Raw genomic sequence first — 13,629 nt, forward strand, 5'->3', positions numbered from 1 at the left:
TGAGAAATGGTTTTTGAAAGGACTTTTAACCAACTGCACAATTTGCATAGAATTTAGCGCATGCACCCACGCCACCAAACCGAGACTTAATACTTAGGGTAATTACAGTTTCGGATTGGTAGCCTGGGTTTTAGCCTAAGTGGCTCCATTTGGGGGGCCCGTTTAGTGTCAACTTAAAATTGACTACAGGGCCGATTTAGTGAAATGCCTTGTGTTCCTGGCACACGAAAGGAAACCTCACAATCCCACCCACATGGCTTCTAGATCCAGGCACCTGGACAGAAAACACGTGGCATATAGGAAATTTAGGAAGCAAGGGAGAAAGTTTTAGGTAATGTAATAGGGAATAAAGTATTGAAAATAAGGGATTTCAGAAACTATAATAAGAACAGACTACAAATTATGGAAACAAAAGGGAGTAACGAAGGTAATACTTACAAAGTATATGGAATCATGGAAGGTAGAGAGACGTGACTTCAACTTCTGCTGCTTCTATTTCCAGAAGTAGGGCGATGCTGGGCCCTTATATAAGCAGAAGATCCATTCAACTCGCCCCTACCCCCACCCCCACCCACATCCCTACCCCCACTCTGAGGCAAGACTACTCTCCTCCCCTTGCCTCCGCCCTGACCCACCCTGCCCCCTTAGATTGGAGCTCTTGCTTAGACGCACTTCACTTATTCTTTAAACTATTTATTCTTTTATTGTTTATCTCATCAGAACTAATTGTAAAGAACAGGAAAATGCAGAGAATTACCCCGAAGGAAGTAATTTCATGTCTTGAGGGAATTAAAATAAATTGTGCATTTTGCAAATTTTTTAAAAATTCAAAATATTTTTTCAATGACAGTTGACATTCAATATTATATTAGTTTCAGGAGTACTACCTAGTGGTTAGACATTTATATAACTTACAAGGTGATCCTCCTATAAAACAAATATTTAAATATTATTTTTGAGCAAATAAGATACTAGGAGCTCTGCTAGATCTTGAGGTGAAAGAAGTGACTGAGATCGTGAATTTTATAGTCTGGAACAGCGGTTTTCAACTGGGGCTGATTTTTTTCCCTTGGGGGATATTTGACAATGCCGGGGGACAATTTTTGTTGTCACAATGGGGTGGAGAGAGGGAGGCTACCAGCATTTAGTGTCCAGGGGCCAGGGCTGGTGGTAAACTTCCTATAGTACGGGACAGTCCCTTATAATAAAGCATTGTCTCCTGCCCAAAATATGAGTAGGGCCAAAAGCGACAACTCCTGGTGTAGCAGTAGTGTGATAGGCAGAAAAACAAACATACACACAAGCACAGATACATATAATTGTGTTTATATTCATTTATTATATTTCCAATTCCACATATCCATCTAAACATTTATATTGAAGACAAGTTTCTGTGCTCGAAATCCAATAGTCTTTTAAAAAGTATTTAAAATATGTTTTGACAACCATAAATATGAAAAGTTTCTCAGTATGTTTTTGATATCTTTTTAAAAGATGCGGAGTATTAGTTAGTTGTATATATTATTGAGATTTGAGGTCTTACAACTCCCCCTATGACAAATCTTGGAGAAATTTAAATTCAAGGGAGTTGCTGTAGATGGATGGATTTCAGAAAATCTTTAAAAATAAAAATAAAAAAATGTGTTTTCTTCATTGAATGGCAATATAGAGTATTAGGCCTTTTCCATTTTTATGCATTTAGGAAAATGGGTTAATGATGCTGCAGTGAACCCTTTTGAGAGCAAATTTGATAAGGGGGAGACCTCCAGAATAGGTGTTACCTTTAATAGCATCCTGTGCCCCCTTTTGATTGCCAACTTCCTTAGCAGTTGTTTGTCTAATAACCTGCTTATCGGTTGGTTCTCAATTATTTGTCACAGTTTATTTGTCTCAGAAAGACAATGGCTTGCTTGTCTTGTTCACCTGTGTCCCCCACCTCCAAATGACCAGTCCTCGGCCTGTCGTTTGGTAAGGAAGCGCATTCTTTTAAGGATGCCAATTTTTATTATGCAATTGAATCAAAGGAACATTAAACAAAGTCAATATTCAAAGATGATGTTAAGTAAATTTAAAGCAAAAGACCTAATCTAATGTTTTCCACGATTCATATCATTGTAAATGATGCATTCTTATACTTACATTCTGAGCTGACAATTCCATGCTCGGTTTAGTCTTCGTCATTTTGATCATTGAATATGCATATTTAAGGTCTCAAGTTAACATCTTTCTTATTTTTCTTAACCTTTTTTCTCCCCCCCCCCATTATTGAGGTAAAATTAATTTACTATTGATTAATGTTAATTTTAAGTCTCGGGTTATATCTTTACTCTTTAATGAGCCTTTCTTTTTCTTTTTTTTCTTTTTTCTTTTTTCTTTTGGCTCCTGACAGAAAAAAATGAAATCCCAAAGACCACGGAAATGAGATTCGATGGCCTGTGGTGGTTAAGGGGCGGGGCTGGGTATGGAAGGAATTTCGCCTAATCTGGAATTCTTCCTGAAGAATTGAAAGGTTTTCATTTGCAAATCGTTGTCATTACAATCATCCTGGACTCTCCACCCTCCCTACTCAGTCCTTAGTGTTATCAGGCTGGTCTCCATACCAATTAAAACCTTTTTTTTTTTTTTTAAATCTCAACGGTTTTTGAAATCCTTTTATGCATGGTATTTGCTTTTCTAAGGCCCATGATTCAATGGAAGATTTACCTACAGTCTGGTGGTGATAATCCTATTTCTGAGCTTAAGGGAATTCTATTTTATTTTATCTAAATTTACTGTTTTGGGGTGAGGCTAGGAAAAAAAAGTGGGGGAAGGATTCTTTCCAGACTAGATGAAAGATGCTTCTCAAGGGCACCTGGGTGTCATGCGTGTCTCTTTCTTTTGCTTCTGCGTCTGATGTCTCCAAGGCTTAATACACCTCACTCAATGCATACTGAGTACCTGAGATTTGCTGTTCTCAGTCTTAAGTGTTGAAAATAAAAGGATTAAAAATATATAAGGCAAAAAGAAAATTTTGACTCAGGTGGAGTTAACGAGAAAACAAATAAGCCCACTTAATCATTTTATTTCAGCACAAAAAAACTGAGGTCACTGTGGTGTCCACGAAGGGCCCAATCTTAGAATTGTTCCTGCAATTTTTCACAGGACCAATTTAGAGCAAGCACCCTGCCACCCAGCTTCCTCAGACTCTCCCCACCCAAACCCACACAAAGCCCAAATCCTATCATAGGTCCCTTCTAACACCCTTTAGCTCGAGACTTAAAGGTAATGGTTCCCTAAGCTGTGTGTCTCCCTTACTTCATGGAATAAGAAACCTAAAGTATTCATCCAAAAGAGAGATTCTAGTCATCTTTGGCTGAAGGGCATTGAAACACGAGTTGAGAAATTACTATCAGTGAGGCTCAGTTCCGGAAGTGGAAGATGAAGCAGTGGAACAGGGGCTGAAATACTGTGGCCCATTTGGCCTGATGATGTCTGTTCTCATATAGCCCGTGAGCTGAGAATTTTGCCTTTTTGAGTGGGGAAAAAAATCCAAAAGAACAATGTTTCATGACACATGAACATTATGTGAAATTCAAATTTCAGTGTTCATAAATGAAGTTTGATTGTAGCACAGCCACATTGATTCATTTACCTATATTCTATGGCTGCCCCCTTGTGACAAAGGTAGGGTTGGGTAATTGTGACAAACGATGTCACAACCTAAAATATTTGCTCTCTGGACCTTTACAAAAAACACTGGCTAGCCTCTGTATTAGGGTTAACTGTGACAAAACAATGTGGATTGTAGAAGAGAAATTATTCTGGCTTATTCTGATGCTTGCTATAAATGGTAAGGAGGATTTTTATTCAAGACTTGCAACACGAGGTGTAAGGAGGCAAACTTTTATCTTTATGTTCTTTTTGGTTGGGCCTGAGAATTAAACTGACGGAAGATGGAAAAGGAGGAAAGCATATATTTTTTTGCTATTTTAGCTTCTAGTCCTTGACTAGAATGTGGTATTCCTTCAGGGCAGAGAGGATAGCTTTCATATGGAAATTTTATCTCCTGCTTTAAAAAAAAAAAAAAAAAAAAGGTCAGAGATTTTTTCTGGTATTTGCTGTTTTAGGTGCCTTTCCCTCAAAATAATGGCTATGCTAAAGTGGCAGTTAGGGGCAGCTTGTTCCAAAGGTCTTCAGGATCAAGATTATCTCGATAGCAGAGGCAGAATGAACTCGCCCCGAATACGGCAAGGGGAATTGCGGATTTGCAACCAAAGAGAATGAGAGTGTCAATGGTTGGAGAATTGTTAAGGAGGTCCCTGGGCCAGGGGGGTCTCACTAAACTGGACCAACAGGATTCTTGCTGAGGGCAGAGCAAGGACTTGGTTAAATGCTGGATGATGAGGAAGTTGATCAGATATTAAAGATGGAGAGAATGCTGTCGCTAAACCCTGGCTGGGCAGATCAGAGGCAAGTCGGGACCAAGGTCAAGATCATAATTTCCTTAATAACTGATGGAAAGATGGGAGTGGAGGGTTAGGGCTGAGGGAATGAGTGAAAAAACTAAGAACAAAGTGGGGCAGGGCCGGGGTGATCTCAGTGTGAGACAGGGACATTGAGGCAAGAATTCCTTCCTCTCCAGAGCTCAGGAAAGACATTCAAATCCTCATTCAGGGCAAAGAATGAGAATCTATGAGCTGTTTGGAGACTCAGTAGATTATCACAGAACACAAAGAGTAGGCATATGTCTGTTAATAATGGCAAATTCAAATTCTATTGTTGTAGCCGCCAGCCCCCAAAAGACACATGGACCACCGGAACTCAGTGAGTTATAGGAAACACTCTTTATTCAGCCAGCTGGGTCTGCCAGGGGTACACAGACCCCAAATTAAGCAGCTCTGAAATGTAGAGGTACAGGGTTTTAAAGTCCAAAATCCCATTCTTCATTCTTTCTAAACATAAAGGGCTATCTTTCTTCTATTCACTACCTGTCAACTCACACATCAGGTGTGTAAGCGGGGGTACAGAAGCAGAAAGCTTATTGTTAGAATGTTATGTTCCTATGGGTGACGGCCTATGTTCCCATGTACATAGCCATGTTCCCATGGGCACAGCCGAGCAGTAATTTTCCTGCAAGTAATAAAATTCTAGCAGTCATTTTTCAGCCATTACATAGCTCTTTAAACTTCAATTAATTAAGATAAAATAAAATGAGGAAGTCAGCTGCTCAGTCTAAAGTCACTGGGCACATTACAGGATGTCCAGTTAAATCTGATGTTTAGATGAACAATTAATGTTTTCTTGGGATAATTTTTCAGTCCAAGCATGTCCCAAAGTGCGCGTGTATATCTGAAATGCACATTTAACTTGGTGTCTTTCATTTTCTTCATCCCAAATCTGACAACTCTCCCTCAGCCACAGTGGCCACATTAGCAAGCGCTCAGTAGACAACGGTGGCACATGACTACCATACTGGACAGCACGGATATCTGCATCCTGGCAGAATGTTTTATTGCACATTGCTGACCCGTGACATGGCTTCTACTGTAAGAGTTAGGTCTGGGAGATGGAGAGGAATAATGCAGAAGGAATGCAAATGGAAGCGAGAGCAGGTATAGGGGAGAGGTCTAGAAAATGCGATTAGATTCCAAGGCATGAGTCAGACACACTTTGCAGCTTCTGGGAAAGAGACTTCAAAGAATAGGTTCTGATGAACTTGGTCCCCCTCAATTTTTTTTTTTTTTTTTTAACAGATACACAATAGTGACTGGGAATTTCTTTTCAAATTACTGTAGAATCTTAAAGGATCGGGGTGGGATATTATTTCATTTTCTTTATCAGTTGAGGACTTACTAGGTGGGACTGTTTTTAAATTTCTGGTCTTCTCTCTTATTGGATATTTCTAAAGTAAAGTGTCTTGTGATGCATTTAGTGGTCCAACAAGTATTAGTTGAACGCAACTATTTTCCAGGTCTTCATTGGAGAGATAATTCCTTAGTACTTGGGGCCCAGCATCAAGAGCTCAGGGTTTGAAAAGGCTAAAACATCTGGCAGTTGGATGGAGGGGGTCAGTACAGAGCTGACTCCCCACGATATAGGAAGTTTTATGAACGATATTCTCAGGTGTGGGGAGAAAAATTTTTTCCTCTTCCAACTTGGGTCCAGCAATAGGGCCTGGAAATGAATGGACAATAGACAGATTAACAAGAGAAAAGATCAGATTTGTTTACACACGCCTGAAGGATCATCTCCCTGTAATGAGAACCTGGAGGAATAGCCTCAAGGAACGTTTATATCAATCGATTTAACAAAAGAAGGGGTGGTGGGGCTTCTATGGGAGCGGATGGAAGGTCCTCCTGGGCTTTTTGATGCTAAAGAAAATGGGGCAGTGTGTGATGGCTGCTGTCTTAGCAGGAAACTCACTCGGAGGGGGGTAGAGAGCAGCTGGTTTTTGGGGGGAGTGTCAATGAGGGAAGTTCATCTAGGTTTCTGCATCTCTGGTAGCTCAGATGTTTTCACTTTGGAATAGACAAAATAATCTTCATCTCAACTCTGGGGTCTACGTGGGTCCCCACATTAAAGAGTGGTTAAGACTGACAAGCAGAGTAGGGGTGAGAGGTAGGGAAGGAGGTGCTGCGAGGACTGGCATTAGCAGAATAAAGGCTTTGACCTGAAAGTCTTTTGTGGGGAGAACTTCCTGAGGCTGGAGGCTGGGATCCTGGGGCCTGGGAGGAGGGTCGAAGCTTCAGAGTCAGGAATCTGACCTTGGAGGAGAGAACAGGTTCGAATTAATCATTATTCTAGGACGTTTACATCTGTGCTCAGTATTTGATGAGTCAGTTATAAATTATATCTTAAGTTCGATTTTTACTACGAGCAATTGAAAGTCAAAACATTCTTGTATTTAGACTGCCACTGTTCCCATTTCACAAATGGGCACACTTAGATCCCAGCACATTCTGAAGTCCCCGCTGTCACCTTCCCTAACTGCACAGGGAAGCACATTTTGGGTGACCGTGGAGAAGGGGGAGAGGGCATGGAGACTTGAAATAAACATTGAAGAAGAAGTATAAATCCCCAGAAAGACAAATGTGTGAAATCTCCTGGAAGTTCCTTTTAGAGAGAGCACTTATATTTAGTTGGGAGATTTGTGACTTTCCACCTAAGTTCCATGCTTGAGTCACTCTGCCTGGGCTGGAGTGCCTATCCCATCAGACTGGGGGTGTCTCGAGGGCAAAGTGTAAGTCAGACACGTTTCTGTCATATTTTAGCTTAGGCGATGGCCTGCAAAAAGCTGGATGGATGAGTCAGTGAGTTCCTCACAAATCTGGGGTGGGGCGGGGGGAGGGGGAGAGCCTTGAGCCAGGAGAAGACGGCCAGGGAACTCGATTATGGCTCCATTTACTGAGCATGACTGTTTGCTAAGCAACATCGTAGTGCTTCACAGCATCCTTTCTTTTCTTTTTTCTTTTTTTTTTTTTTTTGTCCCAAGCACACAGAAGTGCAATGGCTACTGCAGTTCTCTTTTTTATTTGAAAATCCAGAAACATCAAGTCATTTGTTCATGATCATGGAGCTGTTGCAAACCAGGACTCCTGCTCACTAGTGTTGCTAATTAGCTAAGGGCTTTGGAGTGTTTGCTTGGGGGTCTCCTTCAGTGGGAGAAGGTAGACAGGGTAAAAAAGTGGTTAGAGCTGAGTCCTCAAGGCCCATAAGTCTGGAACTCAAATAATAATAGTGATATTTGTTATTCTAAATAGTAACAAAAGGGAGTGATGTCAGAAACATGGCAGGGTGAGAGATGTCTCCAGATCTCTCCCTTTGAAACAACAATAAGCTGAACATCTAAAACTCAACAAAAAATACCCAACCTGCACACAAGCACATCTGAGAGTGGGATCTGTGAATAAGAGCTACCATAGAGATAGCAAGAAGATGGCCATCTGCAAACTGGAAAGAGGGTCCTCATCAGACACAGATCTGCCAGCACCGGACACAGATCTTGGCCTCCAACCCTTAGAACTGTAATAATCAATATTTGCTGTTTAAGCCACCCAGTTTGTGGTACTTTTTGTCATAGCACCCTGAACTAAAACAATGATTAATAAATGTTGATGGTTGTTATCAAAAAAAAGTAAATTGTGACAAAAGCAATGTGATAATCATAGTAATACTTATTATTAGAAAAATAACAATACTTACAAGTAGTAATAGTTATACTTAAGTATTAGTAATACTTGTTACTACGATAGCAATATTTATAATACTAATTCTTATAAGCAACAATGACAATAGTGATAATAATGATAATATTTATTATAATAATAGTCTAGTCATCACTATAATACAGTAATACTGTTATATTATCTCCCAATTTATGAGAACATGTCACAAGTAAGACATGGTGCCAACCACTTTTCATAGATGATTTCCCCCCAGGCCCAGCCTCATTGTGTTCATTTCTTAAATGAGAATATTAAAAATCCTGATTTCATGATGTTATAGTGAGGGAGAATGGGAGTGACATGAGGTAAGGGGATGTCAAGTCTTTCAAATCAGTGTCTTGCAAACAGAGATGATTGATACGTACCTCAAAATGAATGACCAAGTATCTTTGGAAATCTGTGTCCTCAAATGGGTAAAGGATATGAATGGATATTCCATGGAAATAGATTCACACTGTTGGAAACCCAGTGGAGAAACAAGTCCTCAGATATTAGAATTGTAGCACAAAATGGGAAGACTCTCTGGTGGCCACTTGGGAATTCAAATCAAAAAAGCATTTGCCCTCTTACCATTTCTTTCTAATTATCTTACAGAGAGAATTACACATGTACAGAATTAAGTAAATACAAGGTTATTAATTGTAGCACTGTGTATAACAGCAAAATATTGGAAACAATCCGTCAGTAAAAGAGTAAATAAATAATTCTAATCCATACATGTACATGGGAATGGTATGCAACTGTGCAGAAAACTAAGGAAGCTGTCTTTGATTTAAAAAAATCTCTAGGATACACTGTTGAATGAAAAAAAAAAAAAAAACAAAGAGGTTCAGGAGAATGCATATAGTGGGAGAAAACAATTTACAAAACCCAAATAACATAAGATCTAATAGAGTAGTACCCGCAGGGCCTACATGTGTATGGGTAGTAAGCAAACATGACTGATGGTGAAAGAAACAAGAGTGGAAGTACGAGCTGCCAATTTTTAACTTTTAAAAATTATTTTAAAATTCTGGAACCAGGTAAATTAAACCTATGGATGAAAAAGGGGCCACATACTAAACCTGACTATCATCCATCTCCAGAACCTCATCTTCCAAAACAGGTCATACAAATTCAGAGACTGAAAGTAACCACATAGGATGGTCTAAGCATAAAAATACCTAACTAAAAGCAGATCATGGCAGATCCTTACCTCCTAGGCCTGTAGCTTTCTTGACAAAGGTCATCTTTACCTTAAGTGAGCCCATCGTCTTTTTGCATCTAAGATACTTAGTTGGGTTTTGAACCGGGACGCTGGTACTAAAAGCGTTTTCTGTCACAAGATACAACCTTCGCAGTTCTGGTTTGGTTCATTTCTAATGGCCAGAAAAAAAGTTTGCAGGGACCGTGCCTCACCACAACAGGTTAGCAGAGACCATAGAAGGCCACATTCTTATGTTGTTTCCCAAATAACATCTCTATTATTTACTATTGTGTACCCACCAATAAGTGTAAAAGAAGTGTGTGTTCTTCTATTTTGTCTTTTTTATCCATTCCCAGAGATTTCTCCTGCTTTGCTTTCTCCTACCTCCCTAATCTACCACCAATGGATTTCATGTAACTCCTCTTACATCTTCCTCTTTGATTCTAATGTTTCAAAGAAGCTGAAAACTGCCATTCTTTGGAGCATTTTTTCAATCCCTTGAGATTTTGCCTTCTGGAACTCATTGTCAAATAAACTCTTATAAGACTTAGGTGGACACTCTTTCGCTGGCAATCAAATCTACTGCCTTCTTTATTTAAACAGGATATAAGAAAAGAAATTAGGGAAATGCTGGAACCTACATTCTCCCTCTTAGAAATTTACAGTGCAGCATGTTAGTGTCCTGCAGGGTCAAAGGAGGAGAAAAAAATCAGACCTGTGTGACTTCATTTTCCAAATTGTTTTAGGAAGTCTTTGTTTGTTTGTTTGCTTTTTTAGGAATACTCAGGCTATTCTGCATCTTACAGACATCACTCTAGGGTGAGGAGTGTCACAGAAAGCAGTTAGCACAGGTCATCTGGTCCTCTGGGGCCTAGGACAAGGACTGTTTTAAGGTCATAGGCATTATAATCACAAAATGCTCATACTTACCTAGCACTTACCTGTGGCCCATTTTATAAAAGGAGAAAATGAAGCACAGAGATAAATATTAAAGGCATCCAGTAGCTGGCCAAGTGGTGGCATTGGGTTTTGAACCGGGACGTTGGTTCTGAAAGCGTTTTCTGCCACAAGATAACAACCTTAGCAATTCTGGTTTGGTTCATCTCTAAGGGCCAGAAAAAAGAAGTTTGCAGAAACAGCACCTCAGCACTGCTTGAAATTGCCTCGCTCGGCGCGCCCCCTGGTGGCCTGCCTGGGAAAGCGCATCTCTGGTTAATGACATTTTTCTGCTTGTGAAGTGCTCACAGCACTTTAGGGAGAAATCAATTTGGATTGAGGTCAAATTTGATTTACTGATCTGCATCCACAAAATCTCCTGTATGCACTCCCACTGCCAGTACATCACTCCATCTCCCCTATCACCCTAAGTCAGTGGGAACTTAACAGTCCTTGAAATTCCCCCTCCCAAAATATCCCCCCTGCCAATACTTCCCTACACCCCACTGCCTCCCTTTTGCTGACTGTGATGTCCCCTGGGTGACAAATCAGCATCATATGCATTTGCCCGACATCCACTCTGGCCTCTCTGGGATATGTTCTGGAGCTAGACCAGAATGTTCTTTTCAAAACGCACATAATTATCTTGACATAACCTAGCTAAAAAGTACCTTAATGTTCCCAGATGTCTTTGAAAAATGGAATTCTTATCAGTTCTTGTAAAGACCTTGTCCTCATTAGTTTCTTCATCATAACTGTCAGCATATGATTTTTCTTTTCCGGGAATGCTTTTTGCTAGCTAATCACCAGGCCCATCTCTGTGCATCTTTTTAAACTTACATGCGCTTTTCTCAGAAGGGAAGATGAAAGAGTGATTCCTCCATTTTTCTCTTTTGCACAACAGATCACATTTTAAAAAATACTCAGAAGTTTCTATTATATCTCTGTTTTTTTTTTTGGGGGGGGAGGGATAAGATGTCACAAAATGAACAGGAACATACTGGGTATACTAAGTCTGGACCAGTTCCTGATGCCACTGTCAACTGGCAGAAATATAGAGAATATAGGGACACAGTGAATTGTACCAAGAATGTGCAACTGTGCTGGCTGGAAAATTACTGCTTGGCTATGTCCACGGGAACATAGGCTGTCACCTATAAGAACATAACATCCTAACAATAAGCTTTCTGCTTCTGTACCCCTGCTTGAGCACCCGACCTGTGGGTCGACGGATAATGAATAGAAGAAAAATAGACCTTTATGTTTAGACAGAATGAAGAATGGGATTTGGGGCTCAAAAACTCTGTGCCTCTACATTTCGGAGCTGCTTTATTTGGGGTCTGCATACCCCTGACAGACCCAGCTGACTGAATAAAGAGTGTGTTCCCTATAACTCACTGAGTTCTGGTGGTCCATGTGTCTTTCGGGGGCTGGCGGCTGCAACACAACCAGCAAAATCCAGCCTGTGAGATGCTCTTACAGGCCCAGGGGCTCAGATTCTACAACAGAGATTATACTGAAGTGAATATAATATTCAGAAGGGTCTGGGGGATGGAGGAGCATCAGAAAAGAAGGATTATTTCTGTGTGACTTCCTTTATTGCAGTGGTCATCAGTCTTCATTTTAATGATGTATTTCTGTATCCTACTGGGATCATAATGAAACCAGAGGCAATCGAGTCTGGGACTCATACTGCCTGTTTTGCTTTTAGCCAATAGATCAACACAGGAGTTGGGCTATTTAGAATAAGTGTTCATTAGAGAATTGCAATTCCTAGAGATGCCAAAGAGCTAACGCTCAAAGGCTCTCAGGGTATCTTGGATACACAGATTATATAGGGAAAAATCATTCACTATGGAAACTACAGAGTTGGTATCTTGAGTGCTACTGATTGGATGATTAAAGGGGAAGGAGGTCACTGATCATTGTGTCTGGTTCTGGAATCAGTCATGGCACCACCCATCTGATCCTGTGGCCTGAGGATGAAACCCTTCTAAAGCCAAGGTATTATCTTTGGTCCAAAGTTTAACCAAGCTTATTTGTCCTAAAGCTTAATGATTTGAGGAGCAGGCCTACAGAGGACAAGGAGAGGGAGGTGGGGGAGGGGTGTTGGCTGCAAATGAGTTGTAAAGCCTTTACTTGGGCAAAACCAGCTTGAATCAAAGGAAAGAAAAGACTATATTATAAAAATGAAGTTTGTGTGAGGTTACAAGTTATAAGGTAAGAAGAAGTGAGGCCAGGAATACCATGAGGCCCATAATACAGGATCTTTATCAGGTCCTCCTTCAGTAAGATCCTCGAAGACAGATGTTATTCTCAAATTCCCTGTCTAAACAATGGGACAGTGTTTGGCAAGAAGCATTGCTCAAAAAAATATTTTTCTTAATTGGTCCACGAAAGGGTGACTAATAAGTCTTCTGATGTGAGACCGTGCACCATCTGGCCGTGTCCAGGATGTCAGGGAGCCATTCTGCCAGACATGGGCACTCACAGGCAGTGAAAAGAGGTGGCCAGATAAAATCCAGGACACACATTTGAATTTGAATTTCAAGTGAACGATGAGTCATATTTTAGTCAAAGAGGTATGGCTCCTGTATTGGAGGCTAGAACCACAAATAATTTCCACACTTCAACAACGAACCGTTTTTCCTACAAGTTTGTCTCCAGTAGGCAATTGATATGGAACATACTTTACTAAAACTTGATCCATTGTTTATTTGGATTTCAAATTTTGCTAGGCACCCTGTGTTTTATTGGCTCAACTTGGCACCCTGTCGTGGAAATCTCCTCCTGGGGATTCAGTGAGGCATATGTCCAGGTGGTTTGTACTTTTCATGAAAACTCGGGATGTGCAAATCTTGGCAAAAGGACTGAAATGCCAGGGTTTTACAACACTTCTCAGAACCCATCGCAGCTCCATAAATTCACAAGACCCAGAATCCAGGTGTGAAGGAAGGACACCTAGGCTGGAGGACCTGGCTGGGCTCTGGGCAGGGAGTCTCTCCTTGAGTTGTACAGCCATTAGGCAAGATTTTTAGTACCCCTATTTAAGAGATGAACACAATGAAGCTGGCCCCAGGGAAAAATCATCTATGAAAAATGGTTAACGTTGTGTCTTACTTGAGATTCGTTCTTGTTAATTGACAAATCCCAGGAGAGGCACTGGCTCAGTTCAGATCAAGTCCCACACTGATTCCTGGGAATGTTCCCACCCGCCTTCCCAGCCCTTCACTTCCTCCTCCCTTCCACCCTGTGTGTGTGCTAGGCAATGCCCTCATCCAACCTGTGTTTGAGTGTCATCTT

The 13,629-nt window shown here is 40.7% G+C and overlaps 1 long non-coding RNA gene across 2 annotated transcripts in view; it reads right to left on the bottom strand.

Moving 5' to 3' along the window:
• Positions 1–5,118: 5,118 nt before the first annotated feature.
• LOC118611439 overlaps positions 5,119–13,629 on the bottom strand; it is a 28,180-nt gene continuing 19,669 nt past the window's right edge. Inside the window, exons 3-5 of one of the 2 annotated variants that reach the window (XR_004954419.1) lie at positions 8,570–10,495; positions 6,650–6,743; positions 5,119–6,153 (exon numbers count right to left, since the gene is read on the bottom strand). This is a non-coding gene — a long non-coding RNA (uncharacterized LOC118611439). Of the gene's footprint in view, positions 6,154–6,649; positions 6,744–8,569; positions 10,583–13,629 lie in introns of both variants that reach the window. The other variant, XR_004954420.1, reaches the window with a different exon arrangement.

The sequence above is a fragment of the Rousettus aegyptiacus genome, unplaced genomic scaffold (assembly GCF_014176215.1).
Source record: "Rousettus aegyptiacus isolate mRouAeg1 unplaced genomic scaffold, mRouAeg1.p scaffold_m13_p_14, whole genome shotgun sequence".
Lineage (NCBI taxonomy): Eukaryota > Metazoa > Chordata > Mammalia > Chiroptera > Pteropodidae > Rousettus > Rousettus aegyptiacus.